This window comes from Dasypus novemcinctus, chromosome 17 (assembly GCF_030445035.2).
Source record: "Dasypus novemcinctus isolate mDasNov1 chromosome 17, mDasNov1.1.hap2, whole genome shotgun sequence".
Taxonomy (NCBI): domain Eukaryota; kingdom Metazoa; phylum Chordata; class Mammalia; order Cingulata; family Dasypodidae; genus Dasypus; species Dasypus novemcinctus.
This window is the reverse complement of record NC_080689.1, coordinates 93,201,083-93,218,954: the sequence shown is the minus strand read 5'-3', so window position 1 is coordinate 93,218,954 and position 17,872 is coordinate 93,201,083. Positions and strand designations below refer to the sequence as shown.

General features: G+C 38.4%; 1 long non-coding RNA gene and 1 pseudogene across 2 annotated transcripts in view; both read left to right on the top strand.

Moving 5' to 3' along the window:
* The window catches only part of LOC131273892 (uncharacterized), a 77,184-nt gene that overhangs the window by 43,745 nt on the left and 15,567 nt on the right, over positions 1–17,872 (top strand). For both annotated transcript variants that reach the window (XR_009181054.2, XR_009181055.2), the window contains exon 3: positions 15,938–15,973. This is a non-coding gene — a long non-coding RNA (uncharacterized lncRNA). The remainder of the gene's footprint in view (positions 1–15,937; positions 15,974–17,872) is intronic.
* On the top strand, positions 8,026–8,898 carry LOC101447300 (mediator of RNA polymerase II transcription subunit 4 pseudogene; annotated as a pseudogene).

Sequence of the window (17,872 nt, the reverse complement as noted above, 5' to 3'; positions counted from 1 at the left end):
TAGAGCCCTCCACACCATGGAGGTCGATGCCTGTGGCACAAGCTGCCTCAGTAGCTATTCTATGGCTTGAATTGGAAGTTCCATTTCCCAAAAATGGAGGAGGAAGACATGGTGTGGCACTGACTCCAGCTACTGATTAGTGGACTCAGCAGGCTGAAATATAATCTTAGGAACAACTAAACTTTGAGCATGTCCAGGTCAGGGGAAGGCCAATGGCTGCCATTTTGACTCCTTCCCTGACATGAGGGGAAGCGGGGCTGATTGAAAGTCACAGTGCTGATAAAGACAAGATTCTTTCCACCCACATCAGGTTGAAGTTCTAGCTTAAACCCAAACCCCACCTCTGGCAGGGAGGAAGGTGGGGAGACCTGCACCACCTCTCTGGGAACCTGCAAGCCATGCTACATAGGCTGACGCCCATGCTAATCTACCAGTGCAAGCCACCTTGGTAGCTATTCCATGGCTGGAGTTAGAAGCTCCATTTCCCATAAGTAGCGGAGGAAGGGACTGTTGTTCACTGACCTTAGCTACAGATTAGCGGACTCAGATGGCTAAAGTATAGTCATAGAAATAGCTAGGGCCTGAGACTGTCCAAGTGGGAAAGAGTCTGGTAGCCATCATTTTGACTCTGCCCCCAGCATGAGGGGAAGCCCAGGTGACTGAAAATCCAGTGACATTAGGGACAGGCTTCTTTCCATCAAGATCTGACTGCAGCCCTAGCCTAGGCTTCAGCCCCACTTCCAGTAGAGGGGAGGCTGGTGGAGCCTGCAGCAGGTTTTCCAGGCAACTGCAAGTGCTCTCCACTGGCACAGACTAAATACTAGGTCACCTGGGGCTGCATGCCTGCAAGCTAATAGGATAAGAGAGGTACTGGGTATCCTTGGTCTTTCTAGGCAATGGTAGGAGTTTTCAGCCCACATGAGCTGGTTTGTTGAGAGCATTTGTGCCCATCTCCACCTCTGTTCTCATAGAATAGGAGGGAGCTGGTATTCCCTCAACCTCTCAGGGCAACTTTGGGCAATTTGGCCTGCACAAGCCCAATCATTGGGCATCTGTGGCTCCACCCTCATCCCCAATAAGATAAGAGATAGACTGTGTTTGCCCAGCATCTCTGGGTAACTGCAGGTGCTTTTGGAGATAAGAAGAGGGTTGAGAAGAACTCTTATGCTTAATATATGTAGAAGTTTTAATTAACTTGACTGTAAAAATGTGGGTAGAGTTGATGGTAACACATTATAGTAAGTAGAAACTGGCTTATAAATGGAATTGTGGCTGAAAAGGGTAGTCTGGGGAAGTAGATTTCAAATGAAAGAAAACTAAAGAATAATCTAGGGATTGACTAACACAGTGAACCCAGAGGAGGATTAGAATTATGGTTGAGGGCACAAATGCAAGAGTGTTCTTCTGTGAGCTAGAGCAGATCTAACTGACTACTGCAGGGTGATCGGAAAGTGAAGAAGCATGGGAAAACTACAATTAGTGTGACCTATAGATTGTGGTCAACAGCAATACTCTAATATTCTTACATCAATACCAAAGATGGACTGTTTTGATAATGGAGGTGTATGGATAAAGTGTGCCAAATATAGGCTATGGACCATGGTTGGTAGTAATAGTCTGATGATATTATCTCATCATCTGTAACAAATGTTGTGGTGTGTTGGGGAAGTGGTGTTGTATGAGAATTTTACACATGTGTATGATTGTTTTGCACATTCACAACCTCTGTCATAAAAAAAAATTAAAAAATACAGTAGGTTGGGGGAGAAAAGACACCAAATGTAAGATAGGGGACTATAGTTAGTAGTAATATTTTGAAAATGCTCTTGCCTAGTTTGTTACAAAATTTTTTACATTGTTTGCAACAATGTAAAGTGTTGGTGGAGGGGTGATATATAAGACCCCTGTATGGTGTTATGTATGTTTATTTTATAATTTCACAATCTTTACTATTGTTTTATTGTTTATGCATGTTTATGTATGATTGATATAGTTCAACAAAAATATTAAAAATAAATATATATAAAACAAATATTAACAATACCTCGAATTATAACATTTTTATATTGTTACATTATTATTATAATTAAATATTTTAAAATTATACCCCAAAGTAAATGTTTTAGTGTTGAAAGGATAATCAATACAGAAACAGGATTCACTCATGATTTTGAATATTTCAAAATAAGTAAAATGAATGTGGTTACAATAGTTATTTCAAATAAGAAAATTTCAGTGTATTCTAGGAAAGCATCTAGGCAAGATGTCTGCACAGAAAAAAGTCCTTTATCGAATATTGGGATTCACAGCTGATTGCAGGAAGCGTTCTTTATGAAGAATGGTGGGATGATTTTCTTAGATACTCTCTGCAGTTGAGAATGTAAGCAAGGGAATTCTAGTACACAGTACAACTGAAAAATAGAATTGTTTATTATCAGAATCAAATAAAAACTTTATGGTCTGTTGGGCAAAGAAAGAAAGTGCTCATATGGATGTTCTTATTAGAACAACTGAAATTAAAAAGTGGTGAAATATAATCTATCTGGACACCTTTGGATTAATTTTTCTCATAAGAACACCAGAATCATTTATTATTTGTTATAGGAATAGTTTATAAGACATCCAATAGTTTATAAGGAATATGAGTGATCATCCTAGTAAACTGATATGTCAGATTGGCAGAAATAGCTGTAGACTGTGCAAACCTCTCCTCCAATTGCTGGGATGACCATTCACTAAGGAAGAAAATGAGCTATTATCACTGGAAGTTGCCAGGCAGAGTCTGAAAAGATATTTTACTAAAATAGAAAACTGTGACTCAAAAACTGAAATGTTTTTGGGTCTTGATTTTATTTTAAAACATTTAATGAATTTAGATTCTCTGATCCTATGAATGTTGAAGTTAACATATTGGAACAATTGGGAAAGAAAATAAAAAGATAAATACATGGATTCATTGATTTCAAAATACTTCCTTTTTCCCATTTCCTTTATTCTGAATTCCTAAGGAAAAGTCACATAACTGATACTAATGGAGATATTTTATTTGTGATATATGGAGATTTTCTCCACTTAGATTTTAGCATATTTTATCATATATTGCTTTACTAGGGGGGGCTGAAACATATCAGAAGACATGGGTAATCTATCTTCACTGAATTCCTTCTCTTGAATATCTCACCTTCCTGGGAGCTCCAAGTTTTGCAAGTTCTGATATTCTTAGTGATTTATCTGGGAATCCTGACTGGGAAATTTTTAACTTTTACCATCATTGTAATCAACCTACATCTACACTCTCCAATATATTTCTTTATTGGCAATTTATCCTTCATAGATAATTGATGCATTTCAGTTACCTTTCCCAAAATGATTGTAAATTCTTTAACAGGGAACACATCTATTTCTGTCCTAGCATGTGACTCTCAGATTTTCTTGTTTATCTTCTTTGCAGCCACAGAGCTGGCCTACCTTGTGGTGATGTTCTATGATTGCTATGTTGCCATTTACAACCCTCTGCACTATGGGCTCATCATCACACCATGTCTGCATACAGACAGCTGGTGGCGCATGGGCAAGTAGGCTGGTCTATTCCGTCATCCACACAGGAAACATATTCAGGCTTCCATTCACAAAGTCAAATATGATCTATCAATATTTCTGTGATGTTCCTCAAATTTTGAGGATCTCCTCCTCAGATGTTCAATTTTCTAAGTTTATGTGTGAAGTTATAAGCACTTGTATTATCTTAATACGTTCAACGTTTAGTCGTTGACTTAATACGTTTTAGTCATTTGTTGATAAATTTTCAATGGTGCTTAGGATGCATTATTTGGAAGCCCATAACAAAGCCTTATCCACTTGTACCTCACAGTTAGCAATTCTTATTTTGTTTGTAATTTCTTTGTTGACTGCTGTATTTGGTCCCAATACAAATAAAGCATCTCTTAATAATCTTTTCACAGCCATGTTCTACACCATGTTGCTCCCATTCACAAATCCCATCATCTACAGCCTGCAGAACAGAGAGATTTATACTACTCTACACATAATCTCCAACAGATATTTTGAGTTTCCAAGTAGATTTTTTTAGTAGTATATTTTTTTAATTTATTTTTTTATTGACTTTGTAATAATATTACATTATATATATATATAATATATATATATTATATATATATATATATGAGGTCCCATTCAACCCCGCCACCCTCACCCCACCTCTCCCCCCCCAGCAACACTCATTCCCATCATCATGACACATCCATTGCACTTGGTAAGCACATCCTTGGGCACCTCTGCACCTCATGGTCAATGGTCCACATCATGGCCCATACTCTCCCCCATTCCATCCAGTGGGCCCTGTGAGGATTTACTATGTCCGGTGACTGCCCCTGAAGCACCATCCAGGGCAGCTCCATGTCCCAAAGACGCCTCCACTTCTCATCTCTTCCCGCCTTTCCCCATACCCATCAGCCACCATGTCCACTTTTCCCAAACCAATGCCACCTTTTCTATGTGGACACTGGATTGGTTGTGTCCATTGCACCTCTATGTCAAGAGGAGGCTCAGATTCCACATGGATGCTGGATGCAATCCTCCCACTTTCAGTTGTAATCACTCTAGGCTCCATGGTGTGGTGGTTGTCCTTCTTCAACTCCATCTTAGCTGAGTGTGGTGAGTCCAATGAATCAGACTGTAGGTGCTGGAGTCTGCTGAGGCTCAGGACCTGGCCATCACACTGTCACCAAGTAGATTTTTAAGTTCAACATTTCAAAAGTACAATTTACAAAAATGATGGGGGGGTGGGGGTGGGAAGTGGGTTATATGGGAACCTCTTAAGTTTTTTAATGTAACATCTTTGTGGTCTATTAACTTTAATAAAAAAATTAGTTCAGCATTTCAGAAAAAATGAATAAAGTTAAATTTATATTTTATATATATTCTTGAAATTGAATCTATCCATGCTAAATATCACATATTCTTTACTACATAACTTTCATTTTCTTTTTGCAAATACGACAGTGTACTATATATTTCTGCACCTTAATTTTTCAAATGTGTTCTTATTTGCTATTCATGCATTCTTCTGGAAAACATTTTCCTTATTGTTAAAATGTTTTGAATAATGTTTTTGAATAATGTTTTGAGTGTTTTTAGTTAAAAGCAAATAATGATAGTATATGTAGAAAGCCCTGGATGGGTATCCTGACATGTGCCCATACATTTGAGATGATATCAAGGTACTTGGTACTCTCAACCAGTATGAGAATATTAAATAGCTTGAATTAGCAAACTTAATTCAAATTACATTTTTGTATCCACCATTATAGAACTGTCTGCACCATATAATAAAATGATTTGATGTGAGGTAAAATAGCAGAATAAAATTGCAGGTTTAAATATTATTATGGCACTGAGATCCATGCTAACACTGTACTCCTTATTTAAAAGTACAGTATAAAAACATGTCCCTTAACACAGAATATCTTGTGAATACTATTGCTCTCTCCATGTGAATTGGCTGAAAAAGTGCATTCCCTCCTCAATTCATTCAGGCTTTCTGCATGATGAAGAATAAGTAATTTCAGAGGGCTTTGTGTGTTATGGACAGTTTTACTACACTCTGTCTAATTTCATGGTACCCACAGAAACTTGCTGTGCTCATGACCTGGTATTTCAACCTGGAATGAAAAAAATATGTCATCCTAGCAGAACCAGCAAGATGGAAGCAGAGTAAGGAGCTCCTAGAGTCAGTTCCTACTACAGGGCAGTTAGTAAACACCCAGAGCTATCTGGAGCTAACTGAAGCACCTGTTTGTGGGCTTCAGGAGGCCAGAAGAGCATCCTTCAACATACTTGAAGGAATGGAAGGAGGAGACTGCCCATCTGCAGAGAGGATTCATAAGGAGAGCTTTCCATGCCACAGAGGCTGGTACCTATCCTCCAGTGGAGGCACAAGTCACCTCGGGAGCTGTTCAGTGACTGGAATTGAAAGCCCCATTTCCCAAAACTGAGGGAGGAAGAGATGGTTGGGTACCAACTTCAGCAACTGATGAATAAATTCAGTGGACTAAAGTATAATTCTGAGAACAGCTAGAGTTTGAGCCTGTTCAAATCAGAAAGAGGCTGGTAGCCACCATCTTAACACCACATCTGGCATGAGGGGAAGTAGGGCAAACTAAAAATCACATGGCTGGGGGGACTGACTTTCTTTCATTCAGATCAGATTGCAGCTCTAGCCTAGGCCCCCTCACCACCTCTGGCATGGAGAAAGCTGGGGGGACGTGTGCCAGCCTCTCCAGGAAATCACCAGCCAAGCCAAAGAGGCCAGTGATCATCCTACTCTGGCAGCACAAGCCACCCCAGGAGCTACTCTGTGGATGAAGTTGGAAGCTGCATTTCCCAAAAAGAGGGGGTAGGAGATGGCAGGCTACTAATTTTGTCTACTGATTGGAAGACTCAGTTGGCTAAAGTGAAAACCTAGGAACAACTGGGGTGTGAAACTGTCCAAGTTGGAAAGAGGCTGGTGGCTGCCATTTTGACTCAGCCCCCAGCATGAAGGGAAGCTGGGCTGATCCAAAATTGCAGTGATGGTAAGAACTGGTTTCTTTCACCCAGATCAGCCTGCAGCCCTAGACTAGGCTTCATCCCCACCTTTGGCAGGGAGGAGGCTGGTGGTCCTGGTACCAGCCTATCCAGGTAACTGCAGGTATCTTTGGCTGGCACAGACTGAATAATCAGAAGTCTATTGTGGAAATATCTTGGATCAGCACTACAGATTGCTGCCCACACCTGCAGCTCCAGAAAAGAGCATGAAGCTTCATCAGTCTTTCTGGGCGACTACAGTCTAGGCCTATAAGACTTGGATTATTCCACACAGCTGTGACTCTGCCCCTACCCCTGGGAAAGGAGAAAGTTAGGAGAAGCTTCATTGGTCCCTGGGGCAATGAGGGCAGCTTGAGCCTCTACAGCTTATAGCACCAATTACATCCTTGGCTCCTATTGCACAACCAGCAAGAGAGAAAGGGCTTCCTGCCTAAAGAGAAAAACTCCACCCAGAATAAATACTCTAGTAAGCCAGATGCCAAGACACCAAAAATAATTACAATCCACACCAAGAAACAGGAAGATATGACCCAGTTAAAGAAAAAAGATAAGCCTTCAGATGACATAAAGGAGTTGAGACTACAAAGGAGTTGAGATTACTAATCATAGATGTTTAAACAAATCTCCTTAATGAATTCACTGAGATGGCTAAAGAGATTAAGGATATTAGGAAGACATTGAATGAGCAAAAAGAAGAATTTGAAAGCATACATAGAAAAATAGCAGATCTTATGGGAATGAAAGGTGCAATCAATGAAATTAGAAAAACATTGGAATCATATAATAGCAGATTTGAGGAGCCAGAAGACAGGACTGGTGAGTTGAAGAAATGGCCTCTGAAAGTGAACATACAAAAGAACAGATGAAGAAAAGAATCGAAAAAAAGGTACAAGGTCTCAGGGAACTAAATGACAGCAAAAGGCATGCAAATATGCATGTCATGGGTGTCCCAGAGGAAGAGAAGGGAAAAGAGGCAGAAGGAATATTTGAAGAAACCCTATTGAAGAATATAGATAACCATGTCCAAGAAGCACAAAGTACTCCCATCTGAAAAAGTTTGAATAGACAAACTCTGAGAAACATACTAATCAGAATAGGAAATGCCAAAGGCAAAGAGAGAACTCTGAGAACAGCAAGAGAAAAATAGAAGTTCCAAAAAATCTATAATGGTCTCAGAGTTAATTAACAAGTTCAGAAAAGTTGCAGTATTCATGATCAATATAAAATAATACACCTGTTTCTATACACTGGTAATGAGCATGCTGAGGGAAAAAAATTCCTTTGCAATAGTAACTAAAAGAATCATATATCTAGGAATAAATTTAACCAAGGACTTGACTTGAACGCAGAAAATGACAAAACAGTGCTTTAAAAAAACACAGAGAGTCTCCAGGAGCGGATGGCTGGCCGGAGGGCAGCATGACCACCTCCTCGTGTTCAGAGAAGGAGAAGGAGCGGCTGGGAGGGGGCGGTGGAGCGGCCGGGGTAACAGCACGCGAGAGAGGCTGCTGTAGGCTCTGGACGACCTGGAGGTCCTGTCGAGGGAAGTTGTAGAAATGTTGACACTTTCAAGAAACCAAAAGATGCTGCAACCTGGAGAGGAAAACCAGATTCTGGAGTTGTTAATTCACAGAGATGGGGAATTTCAAGAACTAATGAAATTGGCTCTTAACCGGGGAAAAATCCATCATGAAATGCAAGTTTTAGAAAAAGAAGTTGAACAGAGAGATAGTGATATTCAGTAACTACAGAAACAACTAAAGGAAGCAGAACAAATACTGGCAACAGCTGTTTACCAAGCAAAAGAAAAACTCGAATCAATAGAAAAAGCGAGAAAAGGTGCTATCTCCTCTGAAGAAATAACTAAGTATGCACATAGGATTAGTGCAAGTAATGCTGTGTGTGCCCTACTGACGTGGGTCCCAGGGGACCCACGAAGACCATACGCAACTGATTTAGAGATGAGCAGTGGGTTATTGGGTCAGATGAACAATCCTTCCACTAACGGTGTGAATGGTCATTTACCAGGAGATGCCCTTGCAGCAGGCAGGTTGCCAGATGTACTTGCTCCACAGTATCCGTGGCAGTCAAATGATATGTCAAGGAATATGTTACCACCAAATCACAGTAATGACTTTTTCTTGGAACCTCCTGGGCATGATAAAGAAAATGAAGATGATGTAGAAGTGATGTCAACTGACTCCTCAAGCAGTAGTAGTGACTCTGAGTAAGCAGGCATAAAAGACAAAAAGCATACAGAAGTGAATATTGTACAGTTATTTCTTAAACAATAGCAGGGAAATGTAAACTGCAGACTCGTAAGAACAGCCAGCTGTAGGTGCTGACTATAGCAGTACTGTGCAGCCAGTTACAAGTCACAGGGGCTTGCTTTTTAAAGCCCAAAGTCATGGTTCCAGTTCTCATCCACTGAATATGTAGGGAGAAATAAAATTGACTGGATAAGGAAAAATTACTCAGTTGCAGTGCTGTCTTAACCCTGTTCTATTCCTGTTGTGTTGGGCTTGTACATAGTTCTGGAAATAAGATTTAAGAGAAATGACCCATGTATATTACTGATAGGCCTCCTGGAATTTAGAAAAACATTTTATAAAAGTAGGGGATCACTAAATATGTGACATATTTCAGAATAACAAAAATCTTCATTTCACAGTGAATGCTATTGATGTATGTTTCTGGAACAGGAGAAATTGTCAATTTATGCTATTTATAATTACTGTGATTTTTGTAAATAAACTCATTTTTGTTGTTAAAAAACAAAACAAACAAACAAACAAACAAACAAAAAACACAGAGACAGCCTAATAAATGGGAGGACATTTTGTGCTCATGATTTGGAAAACTAAATATCATTCAATATCAATTCTATCTAAATTGATTTACAAATTCAACATAATCACAATCAAAATGCCAACTGCCTACTTTGCAGAAATGGAAAAGTGAAATGCCAAATTTATTTCAAAGGGAAATGTGCCCTGATGAGCCAAAGATATCTTTAAAAAGAATGAACTCAATTGACTCACAATTCCTGAATTTAAAGCATATTACATACCTACAGTGGTCAAAACAGCACGGTAGTGGCATAAAGATAGATGTAAGATCAAAATGTCTTTCCAGTGGACATCAGATCCAATGGAATTGATTTAAGAGTTCAAAAATTGGCTGACATATCTATAGCCAATTGATATTTGACAAGGCTGTCAAGTCCACCCAACTGGAACAGAATTGTCTCTTCACAAAATAGTGCTGTGAGAATTGGATTTTCATATCCAAAAGATTAAAGGAGGGCCCTTATCTCACTCTTTATACAAAAATTAACTCAAAATAGATCAAAGACCTAAATATAAGGGCCAGGGCCATAAAACTAAAAGAAAACATAGGGAAGCATTTTCAAGATCTTATTATAGGCAATAGCTTCTTAGACTTTACATGGAAAGCACAGGCAATGAGAGAATAAAAAGATAAATGGTCCTCTTCAAAATTAAAAACATTTGCTCTTCAAAGGACTTTGTCAAGAAAGTGCAAAGGCAGCCTACTTATTGGGAGAAAATATTTGCACACCACTTATCTGATGAGTTCAATCTCTGGAATATATAAAGAATTCCTACAACTGAACAACAAAAAGGCAAACAACCCAATAAAAATGGGTGAAAGACTAGAATAGGCATTTTCTAAGAAGAAATACAATGGCAAGCACATGAAAAGATGTTAAACATCACTAGTTATTAGGGAAATGCAAAAGAAAACCAGGGATTTAATTCAGACCTACTACAATGGCCACTATTAAGAAAACAGAAAGCAGCAAGCATTGGAAAGGATGTGGATAAAGAGCAGCACTCATTCACTGCTGGTGGCAATGTAAAATATTACATTGGCTATGGAAGACAGATTGGTGGTTGCTCAAGAAGCTAAGTATAGTATTGCCACATGATCTGGCAATCCCACTGATAATTATGTACAGAGAAAAACAGAAAGCAGGGATGCAACTAGACATTTGCACTTCAATGTTCATAGTGTCACTTTTAACAATTACCAAAAGATGCAAGCAACACAATTATCAATCAACTAATGAAGGGATTAACAAATATAGTATATACATATGATGGATTATTATTAGGTTGTGAGAAAGAATGAAGTCCTGATGCATGTGACAACATGGATTAACCTTGTGGTCATTATGTTGACTTAAATAAGTCAGACACAAAATTACAAATATTATTTGATCTCACTAATATGAACTAATAATAACCAACTCATAGATTTAGAATCTAGAATCTAGCTCATGTGGAGATAGAATGGAGGTAAAGAATGGGAAGCTGATGCTATTTTCTGCAGAATTTCTATTTAGGTTGATTGTAAATGTTGGAAATGGAAAGAAGTGATGATAGCTCATTATTGACAGTGTAATAAACAGTGCTAAAATATGTATGTGAATGTGGTGAAAGAGCAAATTTTGGGTCATGTACGCTACTAGAAGGAAAGTTATAGGATCAAAAATGGAACTGTAGAAGAACCAGCAAGATGGTGGCAGAGTAAGGAGCTCCTAGAGTCAACTCCTGCTACAGGGCAGTTAGCAAACACCCAGAGCTCTCTGGAGCTAGCTGAAGCACCTTTTTGGGGGCTCCATGAGGCCAGAAGAGCATCCTGCAACACCCTTGGGGGAGTGGAAGAAGGCAACTGCCCGTCTGCAGAGAAGACTCATAAATAGAGTGTTCCACACCACGGAGGCCAGTGCCCATCCTCCACTGGAGGCACAAGCCACCTCAGGAGCTATTCTGTGGCTGGAATTGAAAGCTCCACTTCCCCAAAATGGGGGAGGAAGAAACATTTTGGTGGCCAATTTCAGCTACTGATAAGGAAATTCAGTGGGCTACAGTATGATCCTGAGAACAGCTAAGGTTTGAGCTTGACCAGGTTAGAAAGAGGCTGGGAGCCACCATTTTAGCTCTGCACCTGGCACAAGGGGAAGCGGGGTGGACTGAGAGTCCCATTGCTGGTGGGGACTGGCTTCTTCCCATCCAGATTGTATTGCAGGTCTAGCCTAGGCTCCAGTGCCACCTCCAGCAGGGAGGAAGCTGCAGTGATCTGCACCAGCCTCTCCGGGTAATTACTGGCCAAGCCACAGAGACTGGTGATCATCCTACTCTGGCAGGATGAGCTGCCCCAGGAGGTGTTCTGTGATGGGAATTGGAAGCTCCATTTCCTGGAAACAGGGGAGGAAGAGATGGTTGGCTGCCAATTTCAGCTATGGATTGGGAGACTTGGCTGGCTAAGAGATAGCCCTGGGAAAGGCTGGGGTGAGAACGAGCCCAAGTCAGAAAGAGCCCAGTAGCCACGATTGTGACTCTGCCCCTGCCTGAGGGGAAGATGGGCTGACTGAAACTTTCAGTGTTTGCAGGAACCAGTTTCTTTCATGCAGATCAGCCTGCAGCCCTAGCCTAGGCTTCAGTCCTGCCTCTGGCCGGGAGGAGGCTGAGGAGTCCTGCACCAGCCTATACAGGTAACTGCAGGGAACTTTGGCTGGCATACACTGAAAACCAGAAGTCTACCAGGGCAACTGCATTCATTTTGGATCTGCACTGCATATGAGAGAAAGGGATGTGAAGCTCCATCAGTCTCTATAGGCAACTACAGTCTTGGTCTACATATGGATTATTCCACATAGCTGTGATTCTGTCCCTACCCCTGGCAAAGAAGAATGTTGGAAGAAGGATCATTGGTCTCTGGTGCAATGAGGGCAGCTTGAGTCTCCACAGCTTAGAGCACCAACTACATGCTTGGCTCCTACTGCACAACCAGCAAGGGAGAAATGATAGGAGGCCATAAAATAAAGAGAAAAACTGCACCCAGAAAAAAATATTCTAGTAGGCCAGATGCAAAGACACCAACACAAAATTACAACCCACACCAAGAAACAGGAAGCTATGGCCCAATTAAAGGAACAAGATAAGCCTCCAGATGACATAAAGGAGTTGAGACAACTAATCATAGATGTTCAAATAAATCTTAATAAATTCAATGAGATGGCTAAAGAGATTAAGGATATTAAGAAGACATTGGATGAGCAAAAAGAAGAATTTGAAAGCATACATAGAAAAATAACAGATCTTATGGGAATGAAAGGTGCAATCAATGAAATTTAAAAAAAACATTGGAATTATATAAGAGCAGATTTGAAGAGGCAGAAGAAAGGATTGGTGAGCTTGAAGAAATGGCCTCTGAAAGTGAATATACAAAAGAAGAGATGAAGAAAAGAATGGAAAAAATTCAACAAGGTCTCAGGGATCTAAATGACAGCAAAAGTCATGCAAATATATGTGTCATGGGTGCCGCAGAAGGAGAAAAGAAGGGAAAAGAGGCAGAAGGAATATTTAAAGAAATAGTGTTAGAAAATTTCCCAACCCTTTTGAAAGACATAGTATCCCTGCCCAAGAAACACAACATACTCCCATCTGAAAAAATCCAAATATACCAACTCCAAGAAACATACTCATGAGAATGTCAAAGACCAAAGACAGAGAATTCTGAGAGCAGCAAGAGAAAAGCAGTGCATAACATGTAAGAGATATCCAATAAGATTAAGTGCTGATTTCTCACCAGAAACCATGGAGGCAAGAAGACAGTGGTCTGATAAATTTAAAATACTACAAGAGAAAAATTTCTAGCTGAGAATCTTATATCCAGTAAGTAAGGGTGAAATTAGAATATTTACAGATAAACAGAAACTGAGAGAATTTCTAAGCAAGAGACCAGATTTTCAGGAAATACTAAAGGGTGTATTAGAGCCTGAAAAGAAAAGACAGGAGAGAGAGACCTGGAAGAGAGTCTAGAAATGAAGATTAAATCAATAAAAGTAACTAAAAGTGTCAAAGGAGTGGTGAAAATAAAATATAACAGATTAAACTCAAATAGGAATAAAATGAACCAATGATGGAAATCACTTATATTCAGAAAAGTGCAACTCAGTGTTAAAACAAATTTAAAAAGCCCTAAATAATTGGAAGAACATTCTATGCTCATGGATTAGAAGACTAAATATCATTAAAATGTCAATTCTACTCAAATTGGTATACAGATTTAATACAATCTGATAAAAATTCTACCGGCATTAAAGAAAAAATTGAAAACATGAACATTAAATTTATTTGGAAGGAGTCCTGAATAACCAGAAACATCATAAAAAGGAAAAGTGAACCATCATCTCAATTTTAAATCATAATACCTACCTATAGTGGTAAAAACAGCATGGTACTGGCCTAAAGACAGACACAGTAGACCAATGGGACCAAATTTATGGTTCAGAAACAGACCCTCACAGGTATGGTCAAGTGATTTTTGACTAGTCTGTCAAACTCACACAGCTCAGGCAGAACAATCCATTCAACAAATGGTGCTGAAAGAATTGGACATTCATAGCTGAAAGAAGGAAAGAGGACCCCTATCTCACACCTTATCCAAAAATTAACTCAAAATGGATACAAAAATTAAAAATAAAAGCAAGAACCATAAAACTTCTAGAAGAAATTATTGGAAAATATCTTCAAGGCCTGGTGGTAGGTGGTGGATTCTTAAAGAGAAGGACTGAGTGGATTACTGATGTTTAATGTATGTAGAAGTTTTAATTATCTTTACTGTAAAATTGTGGAAATGTATAGAGTGGATGGTAACACACAGCAAGTGGCAGCTGGTTTATAAATGGAGATGTGACTGAAAATGATAGTCTAGTTATGTAAATGCCGATTGACAGAATGGTTGAGAATAATCTAGGAACTGGATAGCACAGTAAACCAAGAGGTGGGTTAGAATTGTGGTTGATGGTATAGATGCAAGAGTGTCCTTTGTGAGCTAGAACAAATGTATATCACTACTACACGATGCTGGGAATGTGGAGATGCATGGGAAAAATACAGCTAGAGTGACCTATGGACTGTGGCTAGTAGTAATAACAATATTCTTACATCTACACGAAAGATGTACTGTGTTGATACTGAGGCAGTATGGAAAAAGTGAGCCAAATAGCCAAATGTATGCTATGGACAAGGCAATAATCAGATATTAGTCTATCTGTAGCAAATGACACACCACATTGTGGTGTGTTGATGGAGGGGTGTTGTTTGGGAATTCTGCTCATGTGCATGATTTTTTTATAAGTTTACAACTTCTGTCATTAAAAAATATTTTAAAAAAATAATAGGGTGGATTTGGGGAAAATATGCCAAACATAATATAAGGGCTATGGTTTGTAATAAGATTGTGACAATATTTTTTCATAATTTGTAACAAATATCTCACAACAATGCAAGGTGTTGGTAGAAGATTGATATATGGTACCCCTGTGTGATGTTATGCATGGTTTGCTTTGTAAGTTCACAACTTTTACTACACACTTAGTTGTTTATATATGTTCATATGTAAATGAGATCAAGATAATAATAGTAGGATTGGTTGGGGGAAAATACTTTGTTTAGTAGTAATATTTTGACAAAGCTCTTTAATCATTAGTTTAAAAAGTTTAACAACAATGCAAGTTATTGGTGGTAGGGTGAGATGTTATGTTTGTTTTAAGTTATGTATGTTTGCTTTGTAAGTTCACAACTATTATTATACACTAATTGTTTATGTATGTTATGCATGAGTGATATATTTCAATTAAAAAAGTTAAATAAAAAGGAACTGTATAACACATTGAACTCTGTCGTGGATGAAAACTATGGTTAATAACACAAATATAGAAATGTTTTGTCAAGAACTATAACAAATGTACTTCCCTATTACAAGGTATTAATATTAATAATAGGGTTGTATATGGAGAAAAGGCTCTAATACAAGCTATGGACTATGGTTAGTAATATTTTAATGTTTTTTCATCAGTTTTGACACAGTTACCACACAAATGCTAAGTGTTAGCAATAGGGGTGTATAGGGGAATGTTGTGTTTCTTACATGACATTAATGCAAACCTAAAACTTCACAGATTTAAAGAAAAATAATTATGCTAAATGAAAGAATCCAGACACAAAGCACGACCTATAGTATGATCACATTTGTATAAAATATAAATATAAAAAATCTATGTAGATGGAAATAGAGTCATGGTTTATGTGGGCCTCTGGAATGATAGAAGGATTGAGAATTTTTTCTCTTTGCATTAATGAAAATGTTCTACAATTGATTCTGGTGTTTAATGCTCGACTTTCTGAATATACTGACAGCAGTTGTTTATTTATTTATTTTTCTCTCCCCTCCCCCCCCCCCCCTGTTTTTGTGCTAGTTGTCTGCTTGTTCTGTGCTCATCTTCTTTTTATTTTTTCAGGAAGCATTGGGAAGTGAACCCAGGAACTCCCATGTGGTAAGTGGGTGCCCAACTGCTTGAGCCACATCCACTTCCCTGTTTGTATGCTTTTGATGAACTGTGTGGTATGTAAATATATCTCCATAAAACCACTTCTAAACATTGCTAAGAGAAATCAAAGAAGATCTAAATAAATAGGAAAACATTGTGTGTTCATGGATTGGAAGACTAAATATCATAAGATACCAATAAAACCAAAATCAATTTATAGATTTAATTGAATCCCAATCAAAATTCCAATACCCTTCTTTGCAGAAAAGGAAACATCAACCATCAAAAGTATACTGTAAGAGGCCCTGAAGAACTAAAGCCATCTTGAAAAAGAATGAAATTAGAGGACTTACACTTTCTGGTCTTAGATCTTATTACAAAGCCATAAAAAGTAAACTGGAATGATACTAGCACAGGGAAGAACAAATGGATGAATAGAATAGAATGGAGAGCTCCAAGATCAACCCTCACATTTATGGCTGGCTTATATTTGTTGAGGTGGCAAAGCCCACACTATTGGGAAAGAATGGTCTCTTCTAGAAAGAGTACTGGGAAAACTGTATCTGCATTTGTAGAAAAAAAAAAAAAAAAGAAGCAGGACCCTATCACTAATCATGTACAAAAATCAACTCACAATGGATCAAAGACCTTAATATTAGAGCTACCACTACAAAACTCCTAGAAATAATAAGGAAGCATCTTCAACATTGTGTTAGGCAATGGTTTCTTGGTCATTAAACCCAAAGCATCAGAAAAAAATGAAATAAGAAAAATTAGAACCTCATCAAAATTAAAAAGAAAAAAAAACAAAGAAACAAAACAACAACAGCAAAACTTTTATTCCTCAAGGGACTGTATCATGAAAGTAATATGACAAACTATACACTGGGGAAATAATTGTAAACCACATATCTGATAAAGGATTACTTTTGAGAATATATATGGAAATCTTTTAATTTAACAACCAAAAGACATCTCAGTTTAAAAATGGGCAAATACTTGAACAGACATATCTCCAAAGATGATATACAAATGGCCAGAAAGGAAATGAAAAGATGCTATACATCATTAGCCACTGGGAAATTGCCAATCAAAACCACAATGAGATACAATTTCACACCCATTAGAATGTCTGATATTGAAAACATGGTAAATAGCAAGTGCTGGAGAGGATGTGGAAAAATAGGCACATTAATTCATTGCTGGTGGCAATGTAAAATCTTGTAGCTGCCGTGAGAGACAGTTTGGCACTTCCTCAGATAGCTAAGTATAGAACTACCAAATGAACTGGGAATTGAACTACTAGGTATTTACTCCAAAGACTACAAAGCAGTTATTTGGATAGATATTGTAACATCATTGTTCATAGCAGCAGTATTCACAATTGCCAAAATATGGAAGCAACCCAAATGTCAATCAACTATGGATGGGTTAACAAAATGAGGCACATATTATACATACATATATATATATATATATCCAATGGTATACATATTTTTGCTCTCTTTTTTTCCTTCTTTCTTTCTTTATTTTTAATGTTACATTAAAAATATATGAGGTTCCCATATAACCCCCACTGTCCTCATCCTACTTCTCCCTCATTAACAACCTCTTTCATCATCATGGCACATTCATTGCATTTGGTAAATACGTTTTGGAGCACTGCTGCACCACATGGATAGTAGTTTACATTATAGTTTACACTCTCCTCCAGTCAACCCAGTGGGCCATGGCAGGAAATAAAATGTCCACCATCTGTCCCTGCAGTACAATGCAGTACAACTTCCAGTCCTGAAAATGGCTCACATCATGTCTCTTCCCTTTTCCTACCCTCAGCAGCTACTGTGGCCACTTTCTTCACATCAGTGCTACAATTCTTCCATTATTAATCACAATAGTTCCATA